General features: G+C 70.0%; 10 pseudogenes; all 10 read left to right on the forward strand.

The window, feature by feature from the left end:
* Window positions 1-240: 240 nt before the first annotated feature.
* Window positions 241-376, forward strand: LOC137209644 (5S ribosomal RNA; annotated as a pseudogene).
* Window positions 377-3,461: 3,085 nt separating this feature from the next.
* On the forward strand, window positions 3,462-3,597 carry LOC137209681 (5S ribosomal RNA; annotated as a pseudogene).
* A 1,986-nt stretch (window positions 3,598-5,583) lies between these two features.
* On the forward strand, window positions 5,584-5,719 carry LOC137209752 (5S ribosomal RNA; annotated as a pseudogene).
* Window positions 5,720-6,656: 937 nt separating this feature from the next.
* On the forward strand, window positions 6,657-6,792 carry LOC137209646 (5S ribosomal RNA; annotated as a pseudogene).
* A 1,998-nt stretch (window positions 6,793-8,790) lies between these two features.
* LOC137209695 (5S ribosomal RNA) lies at window positions 8,791-8,926 on the forward strand (annotated as a pseudogene).
* A 937-nt stretch (window positions 8,927-9,863) lies between these two features.
* On the forward strand, window positions 9,864-9,999 carry LOC137209647 (5S ribosomal RNA; annotated as a pseudogene).
* Window positions 10,000-13,084: 3,085 nt separating this feature from the next.
* LOC137209693 (5S ribosomal RNA) lies at window positions 13,085-13,220 on the forward strand (annotated as a pseudogene).
* Window positions 13,221-15,206: 1,986 nt separating this feature from the next.
* On the forward strand, window positions 15,207-15,342 carry LOC137209753 (5S ribosomal RNA; annotated as a pseudogene).
* Window positions 15,343-16,279: 937 nt separating this feature from the next.
* On the forward strand, window positions 16,280-16,415 carry LOC137209648 (5S ribosomal RNA; annotated as a pseudogene).
* A 3,063-nt stretch (window positions 16,416-19,478) lies between these two features.
* LOC137209649 (5S ribosomal RNA) lies at window positions 19,479-19,614 on the forward strand (annotated as a pseudogene).
* The last annotated feature ends 769 nt before the right edge of the window (window positions 19,615-20,383 follow it).

Raw genomic sequence — 20,383 nt, forward strand, 5'->3', positions numbered from 1 at the left:
CCTGTGAGCGACCTGCGGGATCTGCGGTGGGAGGCCAAGCGCCGAAATGTTTCCTGGGTCCCTCCCACCCTGGCCTGGGTGGTCGCCAACTCCTCTGCCACCGCCTGGTCCCCGAGACCTCCGTTCCCCTGCCTAGGCGGGCGGCGGGGCCCTGCCGGGGCGGGCGGGCCACTGGGCCGGCGGTAAGGCCCAAGAGCCTGCTAAGCTGCACCTCAAGTGGAAGCCCGCGACCCCCCCAGTGTCTACGGCCAAACCACCCTAGACGGGCCCGATCTCGACTCGATCTCGGAAGCTAAGCAGGGTTGGGCCTGGTTAGTAGTTGGACGGCAGACCTCCCGGACGGGAGAGCTCCTGGGAACGCCAGGTGCTGTAGGCTTTTTGCCTCCCGCTACACACCTTCTCATTTTGTCGACCGCGGCGGTCGTGGCGTTGGCGGCGGTGGCGGCGGCGGTGGCGGCGGTGGTGGCGGCGGCCGTCTCCGCCCCCGCCGGGTACCGCTGCAGGCCCCACCTCCTCAGGACCCTCCCACCACAGCAAGCGTCTGATGGGGCGCTCCCCGCCTGCCTGAGCGGCCAGGCGGCCAGAAGGCGTCCCTGGAAGGCAGCGGCAAACCATATGCTCCGTTCGTCCCCTGACTCGAAGCAGACATGGCCGCGGACCCGGGTGCCGTCCATGCGGCCCGCGAGCCCCTCGACCTGCACCTGGCGGTCCCCACTGGAGCCCAGCCCCGGCGCCGCCACCTGTCTGCCGGTGGGTGTCTCTCCACAGCTCCATCCGGAAAAAGCCCCCCCTCCACCGTTTCGCCGCGGCCGTGTGCCGGAGAGGGATAGAGGGCCCAGGCCGCTTCCGCGGGCCTGCCGGCCACCTGGGGCGGGGTCCTGAGCTCGGACGGTGGTGTGGGGGCAAGGGGGGCGTTGCTGGGTAAGGGGCTTTGCTAACGCAAAGGTGGCTCCCACTGGCTTCGGGCCAGCTGCTATCGGGCAGGAAGGCTGGCCCGGTCTGCGACAGGGCAGCGCCTAGCGCAGCGTGGGCGGGCAGGTGGGATGCCCAAGGGACCGCAGTCCCCGGGCCCTGAAGCCTCCGGGGCCACATCCTTGTGAGCGACCTGCGGGATCTGGGGTGGGAGGCCAAGCGCCGAAACGTTTGCTGGGTCCCGCCCGCCCTGGGCTGGGTGGTCGCCAACACCTCCGCCACCACCCGATCACCGAGACCTCCGTTCCTCTGCCTAGGTGGCCGGCGGGGCCCTGCCAGGGCGGGCGGGCCGCTAGGCTGGCAGTAAGGCCCAAGGGCCTGCTAAGCTGCGCCTCAAGAGGCAGCCCGCGACCCACCGACACCTACTACCAAAGCAGCCTAGACGGGCCCGATCAAGTCTGGATCTCGGAAGCTAAGCAGGGTCGGGCCTGTTTCGAACTTGGATGGGAGACGTCCTGGCTGGGAGAGCTCCTGGGAATACCGGGTGCTGTAGGCTTTTTGCCTCTCGCTCCGCTTTCTCCTTTTGTCGCCCGCGGTGGCGGCGATGGTGGCGGCGGTGGTGGAGGCAGCCGTCTCCGCCCCTGTCAGGTACCGCTGCAGGCCCCACCTCCTCAGGCCCCTGCCACCACAGCAAGCGTCTGATGGGGCACTCCCCACCTGCCTGACCGGCCAGGCGGCCAGAAGGCGTCCCTGGAAGGCAGCGGCACACCAGCTGCTCCGGGTGGCGGCCTGACGTCACCCAGACATGGCCGCGGACCCGGGTGCCGTCCGTTCGGCCCCTGAGCCCCACGAGCTGCAGCTGGCCGCAGCCACTGGAGCCCAGCCCCGGCGCCGCCACCTGTCTTCCGGGGTGTCTCTCCACAGCTCCATCCGGAAAAAGCCCCCCTCCACCGTTTCGCCGCGGCCGTGTGCCGGAGAGGGATAGAGGGCCCAGGCCGCTTCCGCAGGCCTGCCGGCCACCTGGGCCGGGGTACAGAGCTCGGACGGTGGTGTGGGGGCAAGGGTGGCGTTGCTGGGTCTAAGGGGCTTTGCCAACTCAACGGTGGCTCCCACTGGCTTCAGGCCAGCTGCTGTCGGGCAGGAAGGCCGGCCCGGTCTGCGACAGGGCTGCGCCTAGCGCAGCGAGGGCAGGCAGGTGAGAGGCCCAAAGGACCGCAGGCCCCGGGCCCTGAAGCCTCCGGGGCCACATCCTTGTGAGCGACCTGCGGGATCTGGGGTGGGAGGCCAAGCGACGAAACGTTTCCTGGGTCCCGCCCGCCCTGGGCTGGGTGGTCGCCAACACCTCGCGCCAGCAACCGGTCCCCGAGACCTCCGTTCCTCTGCCTAGACGGGTGGCGGGGCCCTGCCAGGGCGGGCGGGCCGCTGGGCTTGCGGTAAGGCGCAAGGGCCTGCTAAGCTGCGCCTCAAGAGGCAGCCCGCGACCCACTGACACCTACTGCCAAAGCAGCCTAGACGGGCCCAATCAAGTCTGGATCTCGGAAGCTAAGCAGGGTCGGGCCTGGTTAGAACTTGGATGGGAGACCTCCTGGATGGGAGAGCTCCTGGGAATGCCGGGTGCTGTACGCTTTTTGCCTCCTGCTCCGCTTTCTCCTTTTGTCGCCCGCGGTGTCAGTGGCGGCGGCCGTCTCCACGCCTGCTGGGTACCAGGTACCACTGCAGGCCCCACCTCCTCTGGCCCCTCCCACCACAGCAAGCGTCTGATGGGGCACTCCCCACCTGCCTGACCGGCCAGGCGGCCAGAAGGCGTCCCTGGAAGGCAGCGGCACACCAGACGCTCCAGGGGCGGCCTGACGTCACCCAGACATGGCCGCGGACCCGGGTGCCGTCCGTTCGGTCCGTGAGCCCCGCGAGCTACACCTGGCCGCAGCCACAGGAGCCCAGGCCCGGCTCCACCACCTGTCTTCCAGGGTGTCTCTCCACAGCTCCATCCGGAAAAAGCACCCCCTCCGCCGCTTCGCCTCGGCCGTGGGCGGGAGCAGGATCGAGGGCCCAGGCCGCTTCCCCGGGCCTGCCGGCCCCCTGGGCCGGGGTACAGAGCTCGGACGGTGGTGTGGGGGCAAGGGTGGCGTTGCTGGGTCTAAGGGGCTTTGCCAACTCAATGGTGGCTCCCACTGGCTTCGGGCCAGCTGCTGTCGGGCAGGAGGGCCGGCCCGGTCTGCGGCTGGGCTGCGCCTAGCGCAGCGTGGGCGGTCAGGTGGGATGCACAAGGGACCGCAGGCCCCGGGCCCTGAAGCCTCCGGGGCCACATCCCTGTGAGCGACCTGCGGACTCTGCGGTGGGAGGCCAAGCGCCGAAACGTTTCCTGGGTCCCTCCCGCCCTGGGCTGGGTGGTCGCCAACTCCTCTGCCACCGCCTGGTCCCCGAGACCTCTGTTCCCCTGCCTAGGCGGGCGGCGGGGCCCTGCCGGGGCGGGCGGGCCACTGGGCCGGCGGTAAGTCCCAAGCGCCTGCTAAGCTGCGCCTCAAGTGGAAGCCCGCGACCCCCCCAGTGTCTACGGCCAAACCACCCTAGACGAGCCCGATCTCGACTCGATCTCGGAAGCTAAGCAGGGTTGGGCCTGGTTAGTAGTTGGATGGGAGACCTCCCGGACGGGAGAGCTCCTGGGAACGCCAGGTGCTGTAGGCTTTTTGCCTCCCGCTACACACCTTCTCCTTTTGTCGACCGTGGCGGTCGTGGCGGTGGCGGCGGTGGCGGCGGTGGTGGCGGCGGCCGTCTCCGCCCCCGCCGGGTACCGCTGCAGGCCCCACCTCCTCAGGACCCTCCCACCACAGCAAGCGTCTGATGGGGCGCTCCCCGCCTGCCTGAGCGGCCAGGCGGCCAGAAGTCGTCCCTGGAAGGCAGCGGCACACCAGACGCTCCGTTGGTCCCCTGACTCGAAGCAGACATGGCCGCGGACCTGGGTGCCGTCCATGCGGCCCGCGAGCCCCTCGACCTGCACCTGGCGACCCCCACTGGAGCCCAGCCCCGGCGCCGCCACCTGTCTGCCGGGGGGTGTCTCTCCACAGCTCCATCCGGAAAAAGCCCCCCCTCCACCGTTTCGCCGTGGCCTGGTGCCGGAGAGGGATAGAGGGCGCAGGCCGCTTCCGCGGGCCTGCCGTCCACCTGGGCCGGTGTCCTGAGCTCGGACGGTGGTGTGGAGGCAAGGGTGGCGTTGCTGGGTCTAAGGGGCTTTGCCAACTCAACGGTGGCTCCCACTTCCTTCGGGCCAGCTGCTGTCGGGCAGGAAGGCCGGCCCGGTCTGCGACAGGGCTGCGCCTAGCGCAGCGTGGGCAGTCAGGTGGGATGCCCAAAGGACCGCAGGCCCCGGGCCCTGAAGCCTCCGGGGCCACATCCCTGTGAGCGACCTGCGGGATCCGGGGTGGGAGGCCAAGCGCCGAAACGTTTCCTGGGTCCCTCCCGCCCTGGGCTGGGTGGTCGCCAAAACCTCCGACACCACCTGGTCCCCGAGACCTCCGTTCCTCTGCCTAGGCGGGCGGGCCGCTGGGCTGGCGGTAAGTCCCATGGGCCTGCTAAGCTGCGCCTCAAGAGGCAGCCTGCGACCCACTGACACCTACTGTCAAACCAGCCTAGACGGGCCCGATCAAGTCTGGATCTCGGAAGCTAAGCAGGGTCGGGCCTGGTTCGAACTTGGATGGGAGACCTCCTGGATGGGAGAGCTCCTGGGAATACCGGGTGCTGTAGGATTTTTGCCTTCCGCTCCGCTTTCTCCTTTTGTCGCCCGCGGTGGCGGCGGCGGCGGCGGCCGTCTCCGCCCCCGCCGGGTACCAGGTACCGCTGCAGGCCCCACCTCCTCAGGCCCCTCCCACCACAGCAAGCGTCTGATGGGGCACTCCCCACCTGCCAGACCGGCCAGGCGGCCAGAAGGCGTCCCTGGAAGGCAGCGACACACCAGCCGCTCCAGGGGGCGGCCTGACGTCACCCAGACATGGCCGCGGACCCGGGTGCCGTCCGTTCGGCCCGCGAGCCCCGCGAGCTGCACCTGGTCGCAGCCACTGGAGTCCAGCCCCGGCACCGCCACCTGTCTTCCGGGGTGTCTCTCCACAGCTCCATCCGGAAAAAGCACCCCTTCTGCCCCTTCGCCGCGGCCGTGGGCAGGAGCAGGATCGAGGGCCCAGGCCACTTCCCCGGACCTGCCGGCCACCTGGGACGAGGTCCTGAGCTCGGACGGTGGCGTCGGGGCAAGGGTGGCCTTGCTGTGTCTAAGGGGCCGTGCCAACTCAATGGTGGCTCCCAGTGGCTTCGGGCCAGCTGCTGTAGGACAGGAGGGTCGGACCAGTCTGCCTCTGAGCTACGCCTACCACAGCGTGGGCGCGCAGGTGGGATGCCCGAGGCACCGCCGACCCCGGGCCCTGAAGCCTCCGGGGCTACGTCCCTGTGAGCGGCCTGTGGGATCTGGGGCGGGGCACGAAGCGCCGAAAAGCTTGCTGTGTCCCACCCGCCCTGCGCTGGGAGGTCGCCAACTCCTCCGCCACCCCCCGGTCGCCAAAACCTCCGTTCCCCCGCCTAGGCGGGCGGCGGGGCCCTGCCAGGGCGGGCGGGCCGCTGGGCCGGCGGTAAGGCCCAAGGGCCTGCTAAACTGCACCTCAAGAGGCAGCCCGCGACCACCCCAGTGTCTACGGCCAAACCACCCTAGACGGTCCCGATCTCGACTCGATCTCGGAAGCTAAGCAGGGTTGGGCCTGGTTAGTAGTTGGATGGCAGACTTCCCGGACGGGAGAGCTCCCTGGAACGCCAGGTGCTGTAGGCCTTTTGCCTCCCGCTACACACCTTCTCATTTTGTCGACCGCGGCGGTCGTGGCGGTGGCGGCGGTGGTGGCGGCGGCCGTCTCCGCCCCCGCCGGGTACCGCTGCAGGCCCCACCTCCTCAGGACCCTCCCACCACAGCAAGCGTCTGATGGGGCGCTCCCCGCCTGCCTGAGCGGCCAGGCGGCCAGAAGGCATCCCTGGAAGGCAGCGGCACACCATATGCTCCGTTCGTCCCCTGACTCGAAGCAGAAATGGCCGCGGACCCGGGTGCCATCCATGCGGCCCGCGAGCCCCTCGACCTGCACCTGGCGGTCCCCACTGGATCCAGCCCCGGCGCCGCCACCTGTCTGCCGGTGGGTGTCTCTCCAAAGCTCCATCCGGAAAAAGCCCCCCCTCCACCGTTTCGCCGCGGCCGGGTGCCGGAGAGGGATAGAGGGCCCAGGCCACATCCGCGGGACTGCCGGCCACCAGGGGCGGGGTCCTGAGGTCGGACGGTGGTGTGGGGGCAAGGGTGGAGTTGCTGGGTCTAAGGGGCTTTGCCAACTCAATGGTGGCTCCCACTGGCTTCGGGCCAGCTACTGTCGGGCAGGAGGGCCGGCCCGGTCTGCGACAGGGCTGCGCCTAGCGCAGCGTGGGCGGTCAGGTGGGATGCACAAGGGACCGCAGGCCCCGGGCCCTGAAGCCTCTGGGGCCACAACCCTGTGAGCGACCTGCGGGATCTGCGGTGGGAGGCCAAGCGCCGAAATGTTTCCTGGGTCCCTCCCACCCTGGCCTGGGTGGTCGCCAACTCCTCTGCCACCGCCTGGTCCCCGAGACCTCCGTTCCCCTGCCTAGGCGGGCGGCGGGGCCCTGCCGGGGCGGGCGGGCCACTGGGCCGGCGGTAAGGCCCAAGAGCCTGCTAAGCTGCACCTCAAGTGGAAGCCCGCGACCCCCCCAGTGTCTACGGCCAAACCACCCTAGACGGGCCCGATCTCGACTCGATCTCGGAAGCTAAGCAGGGTTGGGCCTGGTTAGTAGTTGGACGGCAGACCTCCCGGACGGGAGAGCTCCTGGGAACGCCAGGTGCTGTAGGCTTTTTGCCTCCCGCTACACACCTTCTCATTTTGTCGACCGCGGCGGTCGTGGCGTTGGCGGCGGTGGCGGCGGCGGTGGCGGCGGTGGTGGCGGCGGCCGTCTCCGCCCCCGCCGGGTACCGCTGCAGGCCCCACCTCCTCAGGACCCTCCCACCACAGCAAGCGTCTGATGGGGCGCTCCCCGCCTGCCTGAGCGGCCAGGCGGCCAGAAGTCGTCCCTGGAAGGCAGCGGCACACCAGACACTCCGTTGGTCCCCTGACTCGAAGCAGACATGGCCGCGGACCTGGGTGCCGTCCATGCGGCCCGCGAGCCCCTCGACCTGCACCTGGCGGCCCCCACTGGAGCCCAGCCCCGGCGCCGCCACCTGTCTGCCGGGGGGTGTCTCTCCACAGCTCCATCCGGAAAAAGCCCCCCCTCCACCGTTTCGCCGTGGCCTGGTGCCGGAGAGGGATAGAGGGCGCAGGCCGCTTCCGCGGGCCTGCCGTCCACCTGGGCCGGTGTCCTGAGCTCGGACGGTGGTGTGGAGGCAAGGGTGGCGTTGCTGGGTCTAAGGGGCTTTGCCAACTCAACGGTGGCTCCCACTTCCTTCGGGCCAGCTGCTGTCGGGCAGGAAGGCCGGCCCGGTCTGCGACAGGGCTGCGCCTAGCGCAGCGTGGGCAGTCAGGTGGGATGCCCAAAGGACCGCAGGCCCCGGGCCCTGAAGCCTCCGGGGCCACATCCCTGTGAGCGACCTGCGGGATCCGGGGTGGGAGGCCAAGCGCCGAAACGTTTCCTGGGTCCCTCCCGCCCTGGGCTGGGTGGTCGCCAAAACCTCCGACACCACCTGGTCCCCGAGACCTCCGTTCCTCTGCCTAGGCGGGCGGGCCGCTGGGCTGGCGGTAAGTCCCATGGGCCTGCTAAGCTGCGCCTCAAGAGGCAGCCTGCGACCCACTGACACCTACTGTCAAACCAGCCTAGACGGGCCCGATCAAGTCTGGATCTCGGAAGCTAAGCAGGGTCGGGCCTGGTTCGAACTTGGATGGGAGACCTCCTGGATGGGAGAGCTCCTGGGAATACCGGGTGCTGTAGGATTTTTGCCTTCCGCTCCGCTTTCTCCTTTTGTCGCCCGCGGTGGCGGCGGCGGCGGCGGCCGTCTCCGCCCCCGCCGGGTACCAGGTACCGCTGCAGGCCCCACCTCCTCAGGCCCCTCCCACCACAGCAAGCGTCTGATGGGGCACTCCCCACCTGCCAGACCGGCCAGGCGGCCAGAAGGCGTCCCTGGAAGGCAGCGACACACCAGCCGCTCCAGGGGGCGGCCTGACGTCACCCAGACATGGCCGCGGACCCGGATGCCGTCCGTTCGGCCCGCGAGCCCCGCGAGCTGCACCTGGCCGCAGCCACTGGAGTCCAGCCCCGGCACCGCCACCTGTCTTCCGGGGTGTCTCTCCACAGCTCCATCCGGAAAAAGCACCCCTTCTGCCCCTTCGCCGCGGCCGTGGGCAGGAGCAGGATCGAGGGCCCAGGCCACTTCCCCGGACCTGCCGGCCACCTGGGACGAGGTCCTGAGCTCGGACGGTGGCGTCGGGGCAAGGGTGGCCTTGCTGTGTCTAAGGGGCCGTGCCAACTCAATGGTGGCTCCCAGTGGCTTCGGGCCAGCTGCTGTAGGACAGGAGGGTCGGACCAGTCTGCCTCTGAGCTACGCCTACCACAGCGTGGGCGCGCAGGTGGGATGCCCGAGGCACCGCCGACCCCGGGCCCTGAAGCCTCCGGGGCTACGTCCCTGTGAGCGGCCTGTGGGATCTGGGGCGGGGCACGAAGCGCCGAAAAGCTTGCTGTGTCCCACCCGCCCTGCGCTGGGAGGTCGCCAACTCCTCCGCCACCCCCCGGTCGCCGAAACCTCCGTTCCCCCGCCTAGGCGGGCGGCGGGGCCCTGCCAGGGCGGGCGGGCCGCTGGGCCGGCGGTAAGGCCCAAGGGCCTGCTAAACTGCACCTCAAGAGGCAGCCCGCGACCACCCCAGTGTCTACGGCCAAACCACCCTAGACGGGCCCGATCTCGACTCGATCTCGGAAGCTAAGCAGGGTTGGGCCTGGTTAGTAGTTGGATGGCAGACTTCCCGGACGGGAGAGCTCCCTGGAACGCCAGGTGCTGTAGGCCTTTTGCCTCCCGCTACACACCTTCTCATTTTGTCGACCGCGGCGGTCGTGGCGGTGGCGGCGGTGGTGGCGGCGGCCGTCTCCGCCCCCGCCGGGTACCGCTGCAGGCCCCACCTCCTCAGGACCCTCCCACCACAGCAAGCGTCTGATGGGGCGCTCCCCGCCTGCCTGAGCGGCCAGGCGGCCAGAAGGCGTCCCTGGAAGGCAGCGGCACACCATATGCTCCGTTCGTCCCCTGACTCGAAGCAGAAATGGCCGCGGACCCGGGTGCCGTCCATGCGGCCCGCGAGCCCCTCGACCTGCACCTGGCGGTCCCCACTGGATCCAGCCCCGGCGCCGCCACCTGTCTGCCGGTGGGTGTCTCTCCAAAGCTCCATCCGGAAAAAGCCCCCCCTCCACCGTTTCGCCGCGGCCGGGTGCCGGAGAGGGATAGAGGGCCCAGGCCACATCCGCGGGACTGCCGGCCACCAGGGGCGGGGTCCTGAGGTCGGACGGTGGTGTGGGGGCAAGGGTGGAGTTGCTGGGTCTAAGGGGCTTTGCCAACTCAATGGTGGCTCCCACTGGCTTCGGGCCAGCTGCTGTCGGGCAGGAGGGCCGGCCCGGTCTGCGACAGGGCTGCGCCTAGCGCAGCGTGGGCGGTCAGGTGGGATGCACAAGGGACCGCAGGCCCCGGGCCCTGAAGCCTCTGGGGCCACAACCCTGTGAGCGACCTGCGGGATCTGCGGTGGGAGGCCAAGCGCCGAAATGTTTCCTGGGTCCCTCCCACCCTGGCCTGGGTGGTCGCCAACTCCTCTGCCACCGCCTGGTCCCCGAGACCTCCGTTCCCCTGCCTAGGCGGGCGGCGGGGCCCTGCCGGGGCGGGCGGGCCACTGGGCCGGCGGTAAGGCCCAAGAGCCTGCTAAGCTGCACCTCAAGTGGAAGCCCGCGACCCCCCCAGTGTCTACGGCCAAACCACCCTAGACGGGCCCGATCTCGACTCGATCTCGGAAGCTAAGCAGGGTTGGGCCTGGTTAGTAGTTGGACGGCAGACCTCCCGGACGGGAGAGCTCCTGGGAACGCCAGGTGCTGTAGGCTTTTTGCCTCCCGCTACACACCTTCTCATTTTGTCGACCGCGGCGGTCGTGGCGTTGGCGGCGGTGGCGGCGGCGGTGGCGGCGGTGGTGGCGGCGGCCGTCTCCGCCCCCGCCGGGTACCGCTGCAGGCCCCACCTCCTCAGGACCCTCCCACCACAGCAAGCGTCTGATGGGGCGCTCCCCGCCTGCCTGAGCGGCCAGGCGGCCAGAAGGCGTCCCTGGAAGGCAGCGGCAAACCATATGCTCCGTTCGTCCCCTGACTCGAAGCAGACATGGCCGCGGACCCGGGTGCCGTCCATGCGGCCCGCGAGCCCCTCGACCTGCACCTGGCGGTCCCCACTGGAGCCCAGCCCCGGCGCCGCCACCTGTCTGCCGGTGGGTGTCTCTCCACAGCTCCATCCGGAAAAAGCCCCCCCTCCACCGTTTCGCCGCGGCCGTGTGCCGGAGAGGGATAGAGGGCCCAGGCCGCTTCCGCGGGCCTGCCGGCCACCTGGGGCGGGGTCCTGAGCTCGGACGGTGGTGTGGGGGCAAGGGGGGCGTTGCTGGGTAAGGGGCTTTGCTAACGCAAAGGTGGCTCCCACTGGCTTCGGGCCAGCTGCTATCGGGCAGGAAGGCTGGCCCGGTCTGCGACAGGGCAGCGCCTAGCGCAGCGTGGGCGGGCAGGTGGGATGCCCAAGGGACCGCAGTCCCCGGGCCCTGAAGCCTCCGGGGCCACATCCTTGTGAGCGACCTGCGGGATCTGGGGTGGGAGGCCAAGCGCCGAAACGTTTGCTGGGTCCCGCCCGCCCTGGGCTGGGTGGTCGCCAACACCTCCGCCACCACCCGATCACCGAGACCTCCGTTCCTCTGCCTAGGTGGCCGGCGGGGCCCTGCCAGGGCGGGCGGGCCGCTAGGCTGGCAGTAAGGCCCAAGGGCCTGCTAAGCTGCGCCTCAAGAGGCAGCCCGCGACCCACCGACACCTACTACCAAAGCAGCCTAGACGGGCCCGATCAAGTCTGGATCTCGGAAGCTAAGCAGGGTCGGGCCTGTTTCGAACTTGGATGGGAGACGTCCTGGCTGGGAGAGCTCCTGGGAATACCGGGTGCTGTAGGCTTTTTGCCTCTCGCTCCGCTTTCTCCTTTTGTCGCCCGCGGTGGCGGCGATGGTGGCGGCGGTGGTGGAGGCAGCCGTCTCCGCCCCTGTCAGGTACCGCTGCAGGCCCCACCTCCTCAGGCCCCTGCCACCACAGCAAGCGTCTGATGGGGCACTCCCCACCTGCCTGACCGGCCAGGCGGCCAGAAGGCGTCCCTGGAAGGCAGCGGCACACCAGCTGCTCCGGGTGGCGGCCTGACGTCACCCAGACATGGCCGCGGACCCGGGTGCCGTCCGTTCGGCCCCTGAGCCCCACGAGCTGCAGCTGGCCGCAGCCACTGGAGCCCAGCCCCGGCGCCGCCACCTGTCTTCCGGGGTGTCTCTCCACAGCTCCATCCGGAAAAAGCCCCCCTCCACCGTTTCGCCGCGGCCGTGTGCCGGAGAGGGATAGAGGGCCCAGGCCGCTTCCGCAGGCCTGCCGGCCACCTGGGCCGGGGTACAGAGCTCGGACGGTGGTGTGGGGGCAAGGGTGGCGTTGCTGGGTCTAAGGGGCTTTGCCAACTCAACGGTGGCTCCCACTGGCTTCAGGCCAGCTGCTGTCGGGCAGGAAGGCCGGCCCGGTCTGCGACAGGGCTGCGCCTAGCGCAGCGAGGGCAGGCAGGTGAGAGGCCCAAAGGACCGCAGGCCCCGGGCCCTGAAGCCTCCGGGGCCACATCCTTGTGAGCGACCTGCGGGATCTGGGGTGGGAGGCCAAGCGACGAAACGTTTCCTGGGTCCCGCCCGCCCTGGGCTGGGTGGTCGCCAACACCTCGCGCCAGCAACCGGTCCCCGAGACCTCCGTTCCTCTGCCTAGACGGGTGGCGGGGCCCTGCCAGGGCGGGCGGGCCGCTGGGCTTGCGGTAAGGCGCAAGGGCCTGCTAAGCTGCGCCTCAAGAGGCAGCCCGCGACCCACTGACACCTACTGCCAAAGCAGCCTAGACGGGCCCAATCAAGTCTGGATCTCGGAAGCTAAGCAGGGTCGGGCCTGGTTAGAACTTGGATGGGAGACCTCCTGGATGGGAGAGCTCCTGGGAATGCCGGGTGCTGTACGCTTTTTGCCTCCTGCTCCGCTTTCTCCTTTTGTCGCCCGCGGTGTCAGTGGCGGCGGCCGTCTCCACGCCTGCTGGGTACCAGGTACCACTGCAGGCCCCACCTCCTCTGGCCCCTCCCACCACAGCAAGCGTCTGATGGGGCACTCCCCACCTGCCTGACCGGCCAGGCGGCCAGAAGGCGTCCCTGGAAGGCAGCGGCACACCAGACGCTCCAGGGGCGGCCTGACGTCACCCAGACATGGCCGCGGACCCGGGTGCCGTCCGTTCGGTCCGTGAGCCCCGCGAGCTACACCTGGCCGCAGCCACAGGAGCCCAGGCCCGGCTCCACCACCTGTCTTCCAGGGTGTCTCTCCACAGCTCCATCCGGAAAAAGCACCCCCTCCGCCGCTTCGCCTCGGCCGTGGGCGGGAGCAGGATCGAGGGCCCAGGCCGCTTCCCCGGGCCTGCCGGCCCCCTGGGCCGGGGTACAGAGCTCGGACGGTGGTGTGGGGGCAAGGGTGGCGTTGCTGGGTCTAAGGGGCTTTGCCAACTCAATGGTGGCTCCCACTGGCTTCGGGCCAGCTGCTGTCGGGCAGGAGGGCCGGCCCGGTCTGCGGCTGGGCTGCGCCTAGCGCAGCGTGGGCGGTCAGGTGGGATGCACAAGGGACCGCAGGCCCCGGGCCCTGAAGCCTCCGGGGCCACATCCCTGTGAGCGACCTGCGGACTCTGCGGTGGGAGGCCAAGCGCCGAAACGTTTCCTGGGTCCCTCCCGCCCTGGGCTGGGTGGTCGCCAACTCCTCTGCCACCGCCTGGTCCCCGAGACCTCTGTTCCCCTGCCTAGGCGGGCGGCGGGGCCCTGCCGGGGCGGGCGGGCCACTGGGCCGGCGGTAAGTCCCAAGCGCCTGCTAAGCTGCGCCTCAAGTGGAAGCCCGCGACCCCCCCAGTGTCTACGGCCAAACCACCCTAGACGAGCCCGATCTCGACTCGATCTCGGAAGCTAAGCAGGGTTGGGCCTGGTTAGTAGTTGGATGGGAGACCTCCCGGACGGGAGAGCTCCTGGGAACGCCAGGTGCTGTAGGCTTTTTGCCTCCCGCTACACACCTTCTCCTTTTGTCGACCGTGGCGGTCGTGGCGGTGGCGGCGGTGGCGGCGGTGGTGGCGGCGGCCGTCTCCGCCCCCGCCGGGTACCGCTGCAGGCCCCACCTCCTCAGGACCCTCCCACCACAGCAAGCGTCTGATGGGGCGCTCCCCGCCTGCCTGAGCGGCCAGGCGGCCAGAAGTCGTCCCTGGAAGGCAGCGGCACACCAGACGCTCCGTTGGTCCCCTGACTCGAAGCAGACATGGCCGCGGACCTGGGTGCCGTCCATGCGGCCCGCGAGCCCCTCGACCTGCACCTGGCGACCCCCACTGGAGCCCAGCCCCGGCGCCGCCACCTGTCTGCCGGGGGGTGTCTCTCCACAGCTCCATCCGGAAAAAGCCCCCCCTCCACCGTTTCGCCGTGGCCTGGTGCCGGAGAGGGATAGAGGGCGCAGGCCGCTTCCGCGGGCCTGCCGTCCACCTGGGCCGGTGTCCTGAGCTCGGACGGTGGTGTGGAGGCAAGGGTGGCGTTGCTGGGTCTAAGGGGCTTTGCCAACTCAACGGTGGCTCCCACTTCCTTCGGGCCAGCTGCTGTCGGGCAGGAAGGCCGGCCCGGTCTGCGACAGGGCTGCGCCTAGCGCAGCGTGGGCAGTCAGGTGGGATGCCCAAAGGACCGCAGGCCCCGGGCCCTGAAGCCTCCGGGGCCACATCCCTGTGAGCGACCTGCGGGATCCGGGGTGGGAGGCCAAGCGCCGAAACGTTTCCTGGGTCCCTCCCGCCCTGGGCTGGGTGGTCGCCAAAACCTCCGACACCACCTGGTCCCCGAGACCTCCGTTCCTCTGCCTAGGCGGGCGGGCCGCTGGGCTGGCGGTAAGTCCCATGGGCCTGCTAAGCTGCGCCTCAAGAGGCAGCCTGCGACCCACTGACACCTACTGTCAAACCAGCCTAGACGGGCCCGATCAAGTCTGGATCTCGGAAGCTAAGCAGGGTCGGGCCTGGTTCGAACTTGGATGGGAGACCTCCTGGATGGGAGAGCTCCTGGGAATACCGGGTGCTGTAGGATTTTTGCCTTCCGCTCCGCTTTCTCCTTTTGTCGCCCGCGGTGGCGGCGGCGGCGGCGGCCGTCTCCGCCCCCGCCGGGTACCAGGTACCGCTGCAGGCCCCACCTCCTCAGGCCCCTCCCACCACAGCAAGCGTCTGATGGGGCACTCCCCACCTGCCAGACCGGCCAGGCGGCCAGAAGGCGTCCCTGGAAGGCAGCGACACACCAGCCGCTCCAGGGGGCGGCCTGACGTCACCCAGACATGGCCGCGGACCCGGGTGCCGTCCGTTCGGCCCGCGAGCCCCGCGAGCTGCACCTGGTCGCAGCCACTGGAGTCCAGCCCCGGCACCGCCACCTGTCTTCCGGGGTGTCTCTCCACAGCTCCATCCGGAAAAAGCACCCCTTCTGCCCCTTCGCCGCGGCCGTGGGCAGGAGCAGGATCGAGGGCCCAGGCCACTTCCCCGGACCTGCCGGCCACCTGGGACGAGGTCCTGAGCTCGGACGGTGGCGTCGGGGCAAGGGTGGCCTTGCTGTGTCTAAGGGGCCGTGCCAACTCAATGGTGGCTCCCAGTGGCTTCGGGCCAGCTGCTGTAGGACAGGAGGGTCGGACCAGTCTGCCTCTGAGCTACGCCTACCACAGCGTGGGCGCGCAGGTGGGATGCCCGAGGCACCGCCGACCCCGGGCCCTGAAGCCTCCGGGGCTACGTCCCTGTGAGCGGCCTGTGGGATCTGGGGCGGGGCACGAAGCGCCGAAAAGCTTGCTGTGTCCCACCCGCCCTGCGCTGGGAGGTCGCCAACTCCTCCGCCACCCCCCGGTCGCCAAAACCTCCGTTCCCCCGCCTAGGCGGGCGGCGGGGCCCTGCCAGGGCGGGCGGGCCGCTGGGCCGGCGGTAAGGCCCAAGGGCCTGCTAAACTGCACCTCAAGAGGCAGCCCGCGACCACCCCAGTGTCTACGGCCAAACCACCCTAGACGGTCCCGATCTCGACTCGATCTCGGAAGCTAAGCAGGGTTGGGCCTGGTTAGTAGTTGGATGGCAGACTTCCCGGACGGGAGAGCTCCCTGGAACGCCAGGTGCTGTAGGCCTTTTGCCTCCCGCTACACACCTTCTCATTTTGTCGACCGCGGCGGTCGTGGCGGTGGCGGCGGTGGTGGCGGCGGCCGTCTCCGCCCCCGCCGGGTACCGCTGCAGGCCCCACCTCCTCAGGACCCTCCCACCACAGCAAGCGTCTGATGGGGCGCTCCCCGCCTGCCTGAGCGGCCAGGCGGCCAGAAGGCGTCCCTGGAAGGCAGCGGCACACCATATGCTCCGTTCGTCCCCTGACTCGAAGCAGAAATGGCCGCGGACCCGGGTGCCATCCATGCGGCCCGCGAGCCCCTCGACCTGCACCTGGCGGTCCCCACTGGATCCAGCCCCGGCGCCGCCACCTGTCTGCCGGTGGGTGTCTCTCCAAAGCTCCATCCGGAAAAAGCCCCCCCTCCACCGTTTCGCCGCGGCCGGGTGCCGGAGAGGGATAGAGGGCCCAGGCCACATCCGCGGGACTGCCGGCCACCAGGGGCGGGGTCCTGAGGTCGGACGGTGGTGTGGGGGCAAGGGTGGAGTTGCTGGGTCTAAGGGGCTTTGCCAACTCAATGGTGGCTCCCACTGGCTTCGGGCCAGCTACTGTCGGGCAGGAGGGCCGGCCCGGTCTGCGACAGGGCTGCGCCTAGCGCAGCGTGGGCGGTCAGGTGGGATGCACAAGGGACCGCAGGCCCCGGGCCCTGAAGCCTCTGGGGCCACAACCCTGTGAGCGACCTGCGGGATCTGCGGTGGGAGGCCAAGCGCCGAAATGTTTCCTGGGTCCCTCCCACCCTGGCCTGGGTGGTCGCCAACTCCTCTGCCACCGCCTGGTCCCCGAGACCTCCGTTCCCCTGCCTAGGCGGGCGGCGGGGCCCTGCCGGGGCGGGCGGGCCACTGGGCCGGCGGTAAGGCCCAAGAGCCTGCTAAGCTGCACCTCAAGTGGAAGCCCGCGACCCCCCCAGTGTCTACGGCCAAACCACCCTAGACGGGCCCGATCTCGACTCGATCTCGGAAGCTAAGCAGGGTTGGGCCTGGTTAGTAGTTGGACGGCAGACCTCCCGGACGGGAGAGCTCCTGGGAACGCCAGGTGCTGTAGGCTTTTTGCCTCCCGCTACACACCTTCTCATTTTGTCGACCGCGGCGGTCGTGGCGTTGGCGGCGGTGGCGGCGGCGGTGGCGGCGGTGGTGGCGGCGGCCGTCTCCGCCCCCGCCGGGTACCGCTGCAGGCCCCACCTCCTCAGGACCCTCCCACCACAGCAAGCGTCTGATGGGGCGCTCCCCGCCTGCCTGAGCGGCCAGGCGGCCAGAAGTCGTCCCTGGAAGGCAGCGGCACACCAGACGCTCCGTTGGTCCCCTGACTCGAAGCAGACATGGCCGCGGACCTGGGTGCCGTCCATGCGGCCCGCGAGCCCCTCGACCTGCACCTGGCGGCCCCCACTGGAGCCCAGCCCCGGCGCCGCCACCTGTCTGCCGGGGGGTGTCTCTCCACAGCTCCATCCGGAAAAAGCCCCCCCTCCACCGTTTCGCCGTGGCCTGGTGCCGGAGAGGGATAGAGGGCGCAGGCCGCTTCCGCGGGCCTGCCGTCCACCTGGGCCGGTGTCCTGAGCTCGGACGGTGGTGTGGAGGCAAGGGTGGCGTTGCTGGGTCTAAGGGGCTTTGCCAACTCAACGGTGGCTCCCACTTCCTTCGGGCCAGCTGCTGTTGGGCAGGAAGGCCGGCCCGGTCTGCGACAGGGCTGCACCTAGCGCAGCGTGGGCAGTCAGGTGGGATGCCCAAAGGACCGCAGGCCCCGGGCCCTGAAGCCTCCGGGGCCACATCCCTGTGAGCGACCTGCGGGATCCGGGGTGGGAGGCCAAGCGCCGAAACGTTTCCTGGGTCCCTCCCGCCCTGGGCTGGGTGGTCGCCAAAACCTCCGACACCACCTGGTCCCCGAGACCTCCGTTCCTCTGCCTAGGCGGGCGGGCCGCTGGGCTGGCGGTAAGTCCCATGGGCCTGCTAAGCTGCGCCTCAAGAGGCAGCCTGCGACCCACTGACACCTACTGTCAAACCAGCCTAGACGGGCCCGATCAAGTCTGGATCTCGGAAGCTAAGCAGGGTCGGGCCTGGTTCGAACTTGGATGGGAGACCTCCTGGATGGGAGAGCTCCTGGGAATACCGGGTGCTGTAGGATTTTTGCCTTCCGCTCTGCTTTCTCCTTTTGTCGCCCGCGGTGGCGGCGGCGGCGGCCGTCTCCGCCCCCGCCGGGTACCAGGTACCGCTGCAGGCCCCACCTCCTCAGGCCCCTCCCACCACAGCAAGCGTCTGATGGGGCACTCCCCACCTGCCAGACCGGCCAGGCGGCCAGAAGGCGTCCCTGGAAGGCAGCGACACACCAGCCGCTCCAGGGGGCGGCCTGACGTCACCCAGACATGGCCGCGGACCCGGGTGCCGTCCGTTCGGCCCGCGAGCCCCGCGAGCTGCACCTGGTCGCAGCCACTGGAGTCCAGCCCCGGCACCGCCACCTGTCTTCCGGGGTGTCTCTCCACAGCTCCATCCGGAAAAAGCACCCCTTCTGCCCCTTCGCCGCGGCCGTGGGCAGGAGCAGGATCGAGGGCCCAGGCCACTTCCCCGGACCTGCCGGCCACCTGGGACGAGGTCCTGAGCTCGGACGGTGGCGTCGGGGCAAGGGTGGCCTTGCTGTGTCTAAGGGGCCGTGCCAACTCAATGGTGGCTCCCAGTGGCTTCGGGCCAGCTGCTGTAGGACAGGAGGGTCGGACCAGTCTGCCTCTGAGCTACGCCTACCACAGCGTGGGCGCGCAGGTGGGATGCCCGAGGCACCGCCGACCCCGGGCCCTGAAGCCTCCGGGGCTACGTCCCTGTGAGCGGCCTGTGGGATCTGGGGCGGGGCACGAAGCGCCGAAAAGCTTGCTGTGTCCCACCCGCCTGCGCTGGGAGGTCGCCAACTCCTCCGCCACCCCCCGGTCGCCGAAACCTCCGTTCCCCCGCCTAGGCGGGCGGCGGGGCCCTGCCAGGGCGGGCGGGCCGCTGGGCCGGCGGTAAGGCCCAAGGGCCTGCTAAACTGCACCTCAAGAGGCAGCCCGCGACCACCCCAGTGTCTACGGCCAAACCACCCTAGACGGTCCCGATCTCGACTCGATCTCGGAGCTAAGCAGGGTTGGGCCTGGTTAGTAGTTGGATGGCAGACTTCCCGGACGGGAGAGCTCCCTGGAACGCCAGGTGCTGTAGGCCTTTTGCCTCCCGCTACACACCTTCTCATTTTGTCGACCGCGGCGGTCGTGGCGGTGGCGGCGGTGGTGGCGGCGGCCGTCTCCGCCCCCGCCGGGTACCGCTGCAGGCCCCACCTCCTCAGGACCCTCCCACCACAGCAAGCGTCTGATGGGGCGCTCCCCGCCTGCCTGAGCGGCCAGGCGGCCAGAAGGCGTCCCTGGAAGGCAGCGGCACACCATATGCTCCGTTCGTCCCTGACTCGAAGCAGAAATGGCCGCGGACCCGGGTGCCGTCCATGCGGCCCGCGAGCCCCTCGACCTGCACCTGGCGGTCCCCACTGGATCCAGCCCCGGCGCCGCCACCTGTCTGCCGGTGGGTGTCTCTCCAAAGCTCCATCCGGAAAAAGCCCCCCCTCCACCGTTTCGCCGCGGCCGGGTGCCGGAGAGGGATAGAGGGCCCAGCCACATCCGCGGGACTGCCGGCCACCAGGGGCGGGGTCCTGAGGTCGGACGGTGGTGTGGGGGCAAGGGTGGAGTTGCTGGGTCTAAGGGGCTTTGCCAACTCAATGGTGGCTCCCACTGGCTTCGGGCCAGCTGCTGTCGGGCAGGAGGGCCGGCCCGGTCTGCGACAGGGCTGCGCCTAGCGCAGCGTGGGCGGTCAGGTGGGATGCACAAGGGACCGCAGGCCCCGGGCCCTGAAGCCTCTGGGCCACAACCCTGTGAGCGACCTGCGGGATCTGCGGTGGGAGGCCAAGCGCCGAAATGTTTCCTGGGTCCCTCCCACCCTGGCCTGGGTGGTCGCCAACTCCTCTGCCACCGCCTGGTACCCGAGACCTCCGTTCCCCTGCCTAGGCGGGCGGCGGGGCCCTGCCGGGGCGGGCGGGCCACTGGGCCGGCGGTAAGGCCCAAGAGCCTGCTAAGCTGCACCTCAAGTGGAAGCCCGCGACCCCCCCAGTGTCTACGGCCAAACCACCCTAGACGGGCCCGATCTCGACTCGATCTCGGAAGCTAAGCAGGGTTGGGCCTGGTTAGTAGTTGGACGGCAGACCTCCCGGACGGGAGAGCTCCTGGGAACGCCAGGTGCTGTAGGCTTTTTGCCTCCCGCTACACACCCTTCTCATTTTGTCGACCGCGGCGGTCGTGGCGTTGGCGGCGGTGGCGGCGGCGGTGGCGGCGGTGGTGGCGGCGGCCGTCTCCGCCCCCGCCGGGTACCGCTGCAGGCCCCACCTCCTCAGGACCCTCCCACCACAGCAAGCGTCTGATGGGGCGCTCCCCGCCTGCCTGAGCGGCCAGGCGGCCAGAAGGCGTCCCTGAAGGCAGCGGCAAACCATATGCTCCGTTCGTCCCCTGACTCGAAGCAGACATGGCCGCGGACCCGGGTGCCGTCCATGCGGCCCGCGAGCCCCTCGACCTGCACCTGGCGGTCCCCACTGGAGCCCAGCCCCGGCGCCGCCACCTGTCTGCCGGTGGGTGTCTCTCCACAGCTCCATCCGGAAAAAGCCCCCCCTCCACCGTTTTGCCGCGGCCGTGTGCCGGAGAGGGATAGAGGGCCCAGGCCGCTTCCGCGGGCCTGCCGGCCACCTGGGGCGGGGTCCTGAGCTCGGACGGTGGTGTGGGGGCAAGGGGGGCGTTGCTGGGTAAGGGGCTTTGCTAACGCAAAGGTGGCTCCCACTGGCTTCGGGCCAGCTGCTATCGGGCAGGAAGGCTGGCCCGGTCTGCGACAGGGCAGCGCCTAGCGCAGCGTGGGCGGGCAGGTGGGATGCCCAAGGGACCGCAGTCCCCGGGCCCTGAAGCCTCCGGGGCCACATCCTTGTGAGCGACCTGCGGGATCTGGGGTGGGAGGCCAAGCGCCGAAACGTTT

The sequence above is a fragment of the Pseudorca crassidens genome, chromosome 16 (assembly GCF_039906515.1).
Source record: "Pseudorca crassidens isolate mPseCra1 chromosome 16, mPseCra1.hap1, whole genome shotgun sequence".
In the NCBI taxonomy this organism is placed as follows: Eukaryota; Metazoa; Chordata; class Mammalia; order Artiodactyla; family Delphinidae; genus Pseudorca; species Pseudorca crassidens.